Source organism: Primulina tabacum, chromosome 4 (genome assembly GCF_025594145.1).
Source record: "Primulina tabacum isolate GXHZ01 chromosome 4, ASM2559414v2, whole genome shotgun sequence".
NCBI lineage: Eukaryota > Viridiplantae > Streptophyta > Magnoliopsida > Lamiales > Gesneriaceae > Primulina > Primulina tabacum.
This window is the reverse complement of record NC_134553.1, coordinates 41,591,971-41,602,431: the sequence shown is the minus strand read 5'-3', so window position 1 is coordinate 41,602,431 and position 10,461 is coordinate 41,591,971. Positions and strand designations below refer to the sequence as shown.

The 10,461-nt window shown below is 38.5% G+C and overlaps 1 pseudogene; it reads left to right on the top strand.

Annotated features, from left to right (window-relative positions):
• Positions 1-286: 286 nt before the first annotated feature.
• LOC142542000 (sodium/calcium exchanger NCL-like) lies at positions 287-9,778 on the top strand (annotated as a pseudogene).
• The last annotated feature ends 683 nt before the right edge of the window (positions 9,779-10,461 follow it).

Here is a 10,461-nt window from a genome sequence, read left to right as displayed (position 1 = left end):
TAAAATATTAATTTTTATATCAAAAGTGTTATAAATATGAGAATAAACCGTCTCACAAGAAACCATACTATATATGTGTGTTTTATAAAGGCTGACCTGTGAGACCGTATTACAAGATAATTATATATATACATATATATATATATGTGTGTGTGTGTGTGTGTTATATAAACGGCCTTCATGCCCACAACGATTTAAAGTTTTGAAATGCGGTCACAACAGAAGCTCGCCCTTATCTTTTTTCTCCTTCATCTGCGCCACCGGCGCTGCGGCCATCACATTTTCGATGGCTCCTACGTTTTTTCAGATGAACGGGCGGCAAACCTGCCACATACTTGGAGCTCTTCCAGACGCTATGCTTATTCTTGGTAATATTCTCATTTCATGCATTTTATACGGGGAAATTACATTATCGATTGTGTACATTTATGATTTTGATTTTTTACATTAGCAAATTTAAGTGCTAATTTCCCTTTTTTTTTTTTTTTTTTGGATTTTAGTCTTTTTTTTCCTAGGTTACACATATGACGATGTTGTGGGGTCGACTTGCAGTGTGTACTATCACATTAACAATATAGAAAAAAAATAACTAAAATTGTTAGAAATTGAAAATATATAATTAAAACTGAAATTTTACAACATTAAGTACTAAAATGGCAATTTTTCTCATTTTGAAATTTTCTTAATTAAGATATGAAAATAAAATGTTGGAGTTGGATTCTTCATTTCTTTTAATTACTTATTATTTTGTTAATGGCAGTAAAAGACCATATGTATAATATGGAACCACCGATAATTTCCGTTAGATTAGTTAAGAATAAATATAATATTGTAATAATTTGAAGACATATTCATCTTTATTTTCATACATGATATCCTACAAGCATAAATGTTTTGCCTGTTCAGCTCCCTCATTCCCTTTTTAGGCTACGAATAAAAAACATGAATAAAGTTAGATACATAATTTGTTAGTTGAGCACAATTTTTCCAACGTTCTCGACACGCATATAGTTTGACAATGTTGTATGTCATATTCGGTATTCCCTCTCACGTCTTTGGGTTCCAAACATATCCACTCTAGTATATCATGCACACGCAAAGCGCGAATAAACAAGTCAGACCAGATTTGGTTACTAAAAAGGGGTCAAATTTTATTAAGGGAAAATTTAAATTTTAGTCATGTAAGTTATCCTCCAAAAAACTAAAAAACTGGAACAAAAAAATTGTGAAAATCAAAATTTGACAAATTTCAAGAGTAAAATTCAAAACAAACTGGTTTACCATACTAAAATTGCCGTTTTTTTCTAATTAATTCGAAGCTTGAGCAATCAACACATTTAGCTACACTATGGCTAACATTGACAAAGTTAATAATGGAACAAGGAAAATTTTATTTTATTATTTATCCTATTTTTGTTCATGTTCGATCACTTGGGTTTTCAGTATCGGGGCTACATGGAAGCAAAGAAACAGTACAAAGTCATGTCTCAGTAGCAATGGGATTACTAGCTGGCTCAACAGTCTTGCTTCTTACTGTAATCTGGGGTACCTGTGACATCGTTGGCAAGTGCGACTTAGAAAACTCGATGGCCAAAGACTCTCAAGACACGAAATTCTTTAGTTTAACAGGTCTGTCTAGTATATTACGACTCGCTAAATCGTCAAATGTTTTTGTTAAGCTGAAATATATATAATTTTAACGCCGAATTCAGGCTCAGGCGTCTCGACGGATATCTGGACGAGTTATGCTGCTATCATCATGGCTATATCTGTGCTTCCTTATGCGATAGTGCAGCTTCCACAGATATCGCATTAAGACACCTGTCTGTCTTGATTGCGCTTGTAGTTTCTCTGTCACTTCTCGTTTGCTACTTCATTTACCAGGTGTATATGTGTTCCCATTCGAGGTTTTAGTCTGCGATTTACGTTCACAACGACCGGTTAAAAATGCGGCATAAAACTTACTGTACGTGCAGATATTTCAACCATGGGCACAAAGGAGACGACTTGCCTATGCGAAACGAAAGCATGTGATATCTGGGATCTTGAAGCATTTTAACGCGCGGGCGCTGGGGAGGCTTCTGGCCGATGATGGAAGGCCTGATGAAGAAGTGGTGAAAATGTAAGCTTACTGTTACATATATTATCTTTAATTTTTGGGTTTTTTCTTTTCTAACTTTTTTCATTTGTAGTCACTTTTATGTTAGCATCTGTACAATTTATAAGCTGGAAACACATTTATTCATATGTTAGCCTGATGTTGACTAAGGAGCAAATAACATCTTCGCTTTTGTGTAATTATTATTTTTTTCTTTCTCCATTTATTAATCAATTTTGTGTTCCTTATGCTTCTATCATTTCAGTCTTTTCCATGCTGTTGATGAAAATAAGGATTGTTTTCTTTCACATTCGGAGTTAAGAGCTCTGATTGTTGGGATTCAGATTGATGAAATTTGTTATTTAAACCTAGTGTCCTTCACGAAATTCTGGAAATGTCCTTCTCGAAATCCTGGAAACAGCAACGATTCTTTAAGTCGAGGCAATGATAAATCCTTTATCCGCAAGAAGATATTGCCTGTATACAAGTGCTTTACGTTAACGGCAATCGTCCCTAAGATACAACGACTCCTGTCTAGAGTAGTAGCACAACAAACTCTAGACTTCGACGAACAGAGAAATGCAAGATCTTTCAAGTGTGTATGAACGAAAATCTGCAGCAATATGGAGAAGAAATTCGATGCAACAAAAAAATGTAAATGAATGCATGTAAGGGATATATATAGAGCATCAAAGATTGTCTTGAATGAACACAATATTTCGTGCTAAGATGCAACTTTTGATGAGTAGCCATCTTGTTTTGATGAAAGGACGCCTTGTTCTTCTTCCGCACAGCGGTGCGCGCGCACCCGAGCGAGAACTGGCGCGGCTGTGCGCCATGTTCAGTCCGCGCACTTTGAAAAACCAGTGTGGCGCGCGCGGCTGCGCGACACCATGCGCGGCCGCGCGCTGCCTTCTGTTCGCGTGCAAGAATGCGCGCATCTGCGCAAGAACACGTGCAAGGGCGCACCAACTTCTGTTTGGACACCAACAAAATTTATTCCTTCAAACAATTTCGGTCCAAAAAGATTAATATTGGTCAAAGACCACACCACACCACACCTCACTTCACCGCACCGAGCCGGGCCTGGTCGGGCGGGCGCGCGCGCGTGTGTTTAATTCACCGAGACCTAGCCTAGTAGCGTCTCCCCCCTTTTAAAATCTTTGGTACCCCTTGGGGCCCAAATCCTTAGTCCACACTAGAACTAATAAGGAGAAAAACTTTTCTCTAAGCTTCCAATGTGGGACAACCACATTTCCATTCACATTTCCATTTTATTCACATTTTCTCTAACAATCCCCCACATGAATGAAATTTATGCATGTATGCAAATCCACTTGAAAGTTCTTTTGAACTATTATTGCATCGGGAAAGGTAGCTTTTGGCTTTGAACCTTCCGTAGTAAAATACTATCGGATTTACTAGTTGCTTGGTGACGCGATGTCTTGAACCATTCAACCGTTTATGTAAACCAAGTCAACAGCATTTACACAACAATAGCTCTAACATATTTTGTTATCATGTTGTGTCCATTTCGGCCCTGGACCATATCTTAGATTCATAAGTGTTCTTGAGGCGGCCATCGCTTCTCACTTATATAGGTGATCTCCTATCAAGAGTATCCTGCCATACTCTACCTCTTAGGTATAGGAATCATTAAAAAAAAAATTTAACCTCAACACATGTTGCAGGTACATTTTACTTGGACGTTTCAGGAATGAGCCTTCATTGTTTCCAAGTGTTCAACCAATGTTTATAACTTAGTTTTCCCATTGAATCAAGGTTTTGGGATCTCCAATTCACAAGGTTGGGTTACCGCTATAAACATTTTTATTTTGTGGCTTTCAAGCCCATTCCCCTTATTAGTTTGTACAATTGATCTCGATTTATACCTTTAGTAAACGGATCCGCTAGGTTTTCCTTTGATTTCACATATTCAACAGAAATAACCCCATTTGAGATCAATTGTCTTATGGTATTATATCTCCGACGAATATGTCGAGACTTACCATTGTACATACTGCTTTGTGCTCTTCCTATTGCTGATTGACTATCACAATGAATAACAATAGAAGATACTGGTTTATTCCAACAAGGAATATCTTCTAGGAAGTTTCTTAGCCACTCGGCTTCTTCTCCTGCTTTGTCCAAAGCAATAAACTCGGATTCCATCGTGGATCGAGCTATGCATGTTTGCCTAGAAGATTTCCATGACACCGCTCCTCCACCAATCGTGAACACATATCCACTTGTGGACTTGGAGTCTTTTGTGTCAGATATCCAATTTGCATCACAGTATCCTTCCAATACTGCTGGATATTTCGTATATACCAATCCAAAGTTCATGGTGTATTTTAAATATCCAAGCACTCTCGTCACGACTTTCCAATGATCCTTATTTGGATTACTTGTAAACCTACTTAACTTGTTTACAGAATATGCAAGATCTGGTCGGGTACAATTAGTCAAGTACATTAGACTACCGATTATCCTTGCATATTCTAGTTGATCAATAGGTTCTCCTCGATTCTTTGCTAAATGAACACCCAAATCTAAAGGTGTTCTTGCCGAATGATTGTCGAGTGCCTTGAACCTTTCAAGAACCTTTTCAACATAATGAGTTTGTGATAATATAATTCCTTCAGAATTCCTAGAGATTTTAATCTCTAATATTATATCACATAACCCCAAGTCTTTCATATCAAAATGTTTTTTCAACATTTTCTTAGTATTCATGATCAACTCATGATTATTTCCCATGATTAACATGTCATCTACATAAAGGCAAACAATTACACATACATTTTCATTTCCTTTAATGTATACGCACTTGTCACATTCGTTGATTTTGAAACCATTTGACATCATTGTGGTATCAAATTTTTCATGCCATTGTTTAGGTGCTTGTTTGACTCCGTATAGAGACTTGACAAGTTTACACACCTTTTTCTCTTGTCTGGGTACAACAAACCCCTCGGGTTGTTCCATATAGATTTCTTCTTCCAATACTCCATTTAGAAAGGCTGTTTTAATATCCATTTGATGAATCTCAAGGTCATGCAACGCTGTAATGGCTATGAGAACACGAATGGAAGTAATTCTCGTAACTGGAGAGTAGGTGTCAAAGAAATCATATCTCTCTTGTTGTCTAAACCCTTTGGCAACCAATCGAGCTTTATATTTATCTATAGATCCATCTTCTTTGTATTTCTTTTTAAGGATCCACTTGCATCCTAAAGGTTTACAACCCGGAGAAAGATCAACTAACTCCCATGTGTGGTTGTACATTATGGAATCTATTTCACTTTTGATTGCCTCTTTCCAGAAATGAGCTTCTAGGATTTGATAGTGCCTCTTGAATAGTTCTTGGTTCATTATCTAACAAGTATGTTAGAAAATCGGGACCAAATGACTTTTCAACCCTTGCTCTCTTACTGCGCCTTATTTCTTCATTGCCTTGAATGGGTGCAATCGAAGTTTCATAAGGTCTTTTGTTTAGACGGGATTCTTTCCTTTCGTTACAAGGAAATATCTTTTCAAAGAATACGGCGTTCCTTGATTCAATTATCGTTCCCTCATTGATATCAGGAACTTCAGATTTGTGCACTAAGAAGCGATATGCACTACTATTAGTTGCATATCCAATGAAGATGCAGTCGATTGTTTTAGGCCCAATCTTAACTTTTTTTGGCTTTGTTATTTCTACTTTAGCCAAACACCCCCACACTTTGAGGTATTTGTAAGATGGTTTACGCTTTTTCCATTTCTCATATGGAGTCTCATTGTTTCCTTTGAGTGGTATTTTATTGAGAATGTAGTTCGCTGAGAGAATTGCTTCCCCCCACAAGTTTTGGTGTAAGCCTGAGTTTATCAACAACGCATTCATCATCTCCTTAAGAGTACGATTCTTGCGTTCTGCTACTCCGTTTGATTGAGGTGAGTATGGAGCTGTAGTTTGATGAATTATGCCAGATTTTGCACAAAATTCTTCAAACGGAGCAACATACTCTCCACCTCGATCTCTTCTTATCATTTTGATCTTTGAACTGAGTTGATTCTCGACTTCATTCTTATAAGCTTTGAATGTTTCTATTGCTTCATCTTTGCTTTTCAACAAATAGACATAGCAAAACCTTGTGCAATCATCAATGAATGTTATGAAATACTTTTTCCCACCTCGAGTTTGTACAAATTTTAAATCACATATATCAGTATGGATTAACTCAAGCGGCGTAGTACTTCTCGTTACCGAATGGAAAGGGACCTTTGCCATTTTTGCTTCAACACAGATCTCACACTTGTGTTGTGGATCCTTTTTAAATGTAGGTATTACATTTTGGTTAGCAAGTCTTTGGAACGTGTTAAAGTTAACATGTCCCAATCTTTCATGCCATAAATTTGAACTTTCAATCAAGTACGCAGAATTTATAACTTTATTCTTCGCCTCTTGGCGGATAACATTCATTACATTCATCTTAAAGAGCCCATTATCTTGGTACCCTTTGCCTATAAAAACACAACTTTTGGTTAACACAAATTTGTCTGATTCGAACACAAGCCTAAAACCGGCCTTACTCAACAAAGAACCAGAAACCAAGTTCTTCCGAATGTCCGGCACATGCAGTACATTCTTGAGCGTTACTTCTTTGCCTGAAGTCATCTTCAGCACTACTTCTCCAACTCCTACGACATCAGACGTTGTAGAGTTTCCCATAAATAGTTTTCTTTCACTGTTGGGAGAGTAGGATGAGAACATCTCCTTCTCGGCACAAATGTGGCTAGTAGATCCGGTGTCTATCCACCACTCTCTTGGGTTGTCCACCAAGTTGGCTTCAAATACAATAGCAGATAAATCAAGTTGCGAAATATCAACTGGTACATACCGTTCTTCGACGACATTTGCTTGCCTTTGTTTCTGCTTTGTATTGTCTCTCTTTGGAAGACGACAATCTTTTGCCATGTGATTCGGCTTGCCACAATTGAAGCAATTCCCTTTGAACTTCTTGGCTTTTCCTTGTTTCTTGTCATCGTTCGGTCGCTTTCTCTTGTGACTAGTTCTTGATTCCGCTAGATTTGCTTTAGATTTAGATTCCATCGCCCTTTTATTTGTCTTGGCCTCACAGTTTCGGTTGTCTTCCTCGATTCTAAGTCTCACGATTAGATCTTCGAGTTTCACCTCCTTGCGCTTATGTTTAAGATAGTTTTTGAAGTCCTTCCACATAGGCGGCAACTTCTCGATTAGTGCTGCTACTTGGAAGGGCTCATTCAATAACATTCCCTCAGAAAGCAAGTCATGAAGAATGATTTGAAATTCCTGCACTTGGCCAATCACGGTTTTGGAGTTGGTCATTTTGAAGTCTAGGAATTTTCCAACAACAAACTTCTTGATACCCGCATCCTCCGTCTTGTACTTCTTCTCCAAGGAATCCCACAATTCCTTTGCAGTCTTTACTGAACAATAGACACTATAAAGCGTGTCATCAAGTCCATTTAGGATGTAATTCCCGCATAAGAAATTGCTGTGATTCCATGCATCCACAGCATTTCTCCTTTGGGTATCGGTATCATCTTCTGCAATTGTAGGTGGATCCTCCTCCAAAAATCGAGACAGGCTTAGGGTAGTGAGATAGAACAGCATTTTCTGTTGCCAACGTTTGAAGTCGGCACCGGTGAACTTCGATGGCTTTTCACCTTGAGCAGGAGCAGTATCAATGGGAGAGAATGATGTGCTCGACATTTTCAGAATTCAGAGATAGTAGAACACGAATATCATCTTGCGATTGTTATTTAAACCTGGTGTCCTTCACGAAATTCTGGAAATGTCCTTTCTCGAAATCCTGGAAACAGCAACGATTCTTTAAGTCGAGGCAAGGATAAATCCTTTATCCGCAAGACGATATTGCCCGTATACAAGTGCTTTACGTTAACGGCAATCGTCCCTAAGATACAACGACTCCTGTCTAGAGTAGTAGCACAACAAACTCTAGACTTCGACGAACAGAGAAATGCAAGATCTTTCAAGTGTGTATGAACGAAAATCTGCAGCAATATGGAGAAGAAATTCGATGCAACAAAAAAATGTAAATGAATGCATGTAAGGGATATATATAGAGCATCAAAGATTGTCTTGAATGAACACAATATTTCGTGCAAAGATGCAACTTTTGATGAGTAGCCATCTTGTTTCGGTGAAAGGAAGCCTTGTTCTTCTTCCGCACAGCGGTGCGCGCGCACCCGCGCGAGAACTGACGCGGCCGCGTGCCATGTTCTGTCCGCGCACTTTGAAAAACCAGTGTGGCGCGCGCGGCTACGCGACATCATGCGCGGCCGCGCGCTGCCTTCTGTTCGCGTGCAAGAATGCACGCATCCGCGCAAGAACACGCGCAAGGGCACACCAACTTCTGTTTGGACACCAACAAAATTTATTCCTTCAAACAATTTTGGTCCAAAAAGATTAATATTGGTCAAAGACCATACCACACCACACCTCACTTCACCGCACCGAGTCGGGCCGAGTCGGGCGGGCGCGCGCGTGTGTGTTTAATTCACCGAGACCTAGCCTAGTAGCGTCTCCCCCCTTCTAAAATCTTTGGTACCCCTTGGGGCCCAAACCCTTAGTCCACACTAGAACTAATAAGGAGAAAAACCTTTCTCTAAGCTTCCAATGTGGGACAACCACATTTCCATTAACATTTCCATTTTATTCACATTTTCTCTAACAAAATTAACTTAGAAGAGAATGATGCTATTGAGAGCGTGATGAAAGCGTGATAAAAGATTTTGATACCACGACTCATTCAAGAGTTAGTGTAAACGAGTTCATTGCTGGAGTTGGTAGATGGATTGAAGAAGCTAATCGTGCTCGAATTTGTATTCTTGCTAGTCCGAATACCATGATGTCCCGAGATCACCATCACGAGGTGCCTAAACTAGAGCCCCATCCTCACCTCATGTGCTACGGTTTGGCTTTAATTTTCACAATTCAAACCGAAAGAACAAGGATTTTTTTCTTGTCACCATGTACACGTGCTGATAATTTCTTTATTCTTTTGTTTGTGCAGCAAACAAGAAGAGAAAATAATATAGATGAGGATGTCGAACTTGTTAGGGATCCTCGATGGAGCACGCTTAAAGCCATATTACTGCTGCTGCTTGGAACCGCAACTGCAGCCGCATTCGCCAACCCTCTGGTGGATGTTGTCAACAATTTCTCCAATGCCACAAAGATTCCTACATTTTTCATCTCATTCATTGCTCTGCCCCTGGCTACGAATTCCAGCGAGGCCGTATCTGCAATTATATTCGCTAGCAGGAAAGAAGCTAAGATCAACCTCGTTGACATTCTCCGAGGTTTGTATATATTGTTCTTCATGATTTCCATGACAGTACTTATTTCGAGCTAAATCGAAAAAATGTGTTCTGTTTCCTTAGTTATACGGGGCCGTTTCAATGAACAATATGCTGTGCCTGTCAGTGTTCCTGGCGCTAGTTTATGTAAGGGGTTTGGCGTGGAACTTCACCTTGGAAGTTTTGGTTTTCTTGGTGGTGTGCATTGTGATAGGGTTGTTTGCGCGCACTCGCACCACTTTCCCCCTTTGGACTTGTTTCTTGGCCTTTTCACTGTATCCATTTTCCTTGGCACTTGTGTATGTTCTCGATTATGTCTTTCATTGGTCCTAGATGCTGCCCATGGTTATAATCTTATTCCAATGTTCTGTTTTATAATATGTCTGAAATAATGTTCGATAGTATGATGCCCATTGAGTACATATGTTGATGACATTTTGAAATTAGAATAATGTTCATTTATTTGTTTAAATAAATTTATTTTGAGCAATGCATATGTCCATTGGATTGTTGTATTATTATAAATTGAGTGTTTAAGTCGTTAAACACAGGAAAGATTCAATTTGTAATTCAATCCAAAGTTTTATTGTCCACGATCGATAAATAAATAAGGACAAATTATTTTGATAAGATCGTCTCAATTTTATTGAAGTCTATCTTTGGTTTGGTAATAAAATTAGGGATACATTTTGTTGTATTGGACTGGACCACGAGAGATTTGAATTTGATTTGACCATACTAATTCAAAATCACTAGATTGTCTTACATAACACCTTAATCCTGAGCGGATAATGAACTTTGATCACTAACTTGAAGTTCTTTGATACATCAATGAGTAAGACCAAACTATTGGTCAATATCTCGATGTTTTGGGAATCAAAGTGAAATACCAAAGAACATATGTTCGTAATATGGAATCTGTCACCTAGTCAATAGGTATGATCATAAACTCACAAGTTCTTCTAGAAGACAGTAAAGTCTGAGCTCAGTAATTCAACATTCTTGTTGAGTTAATT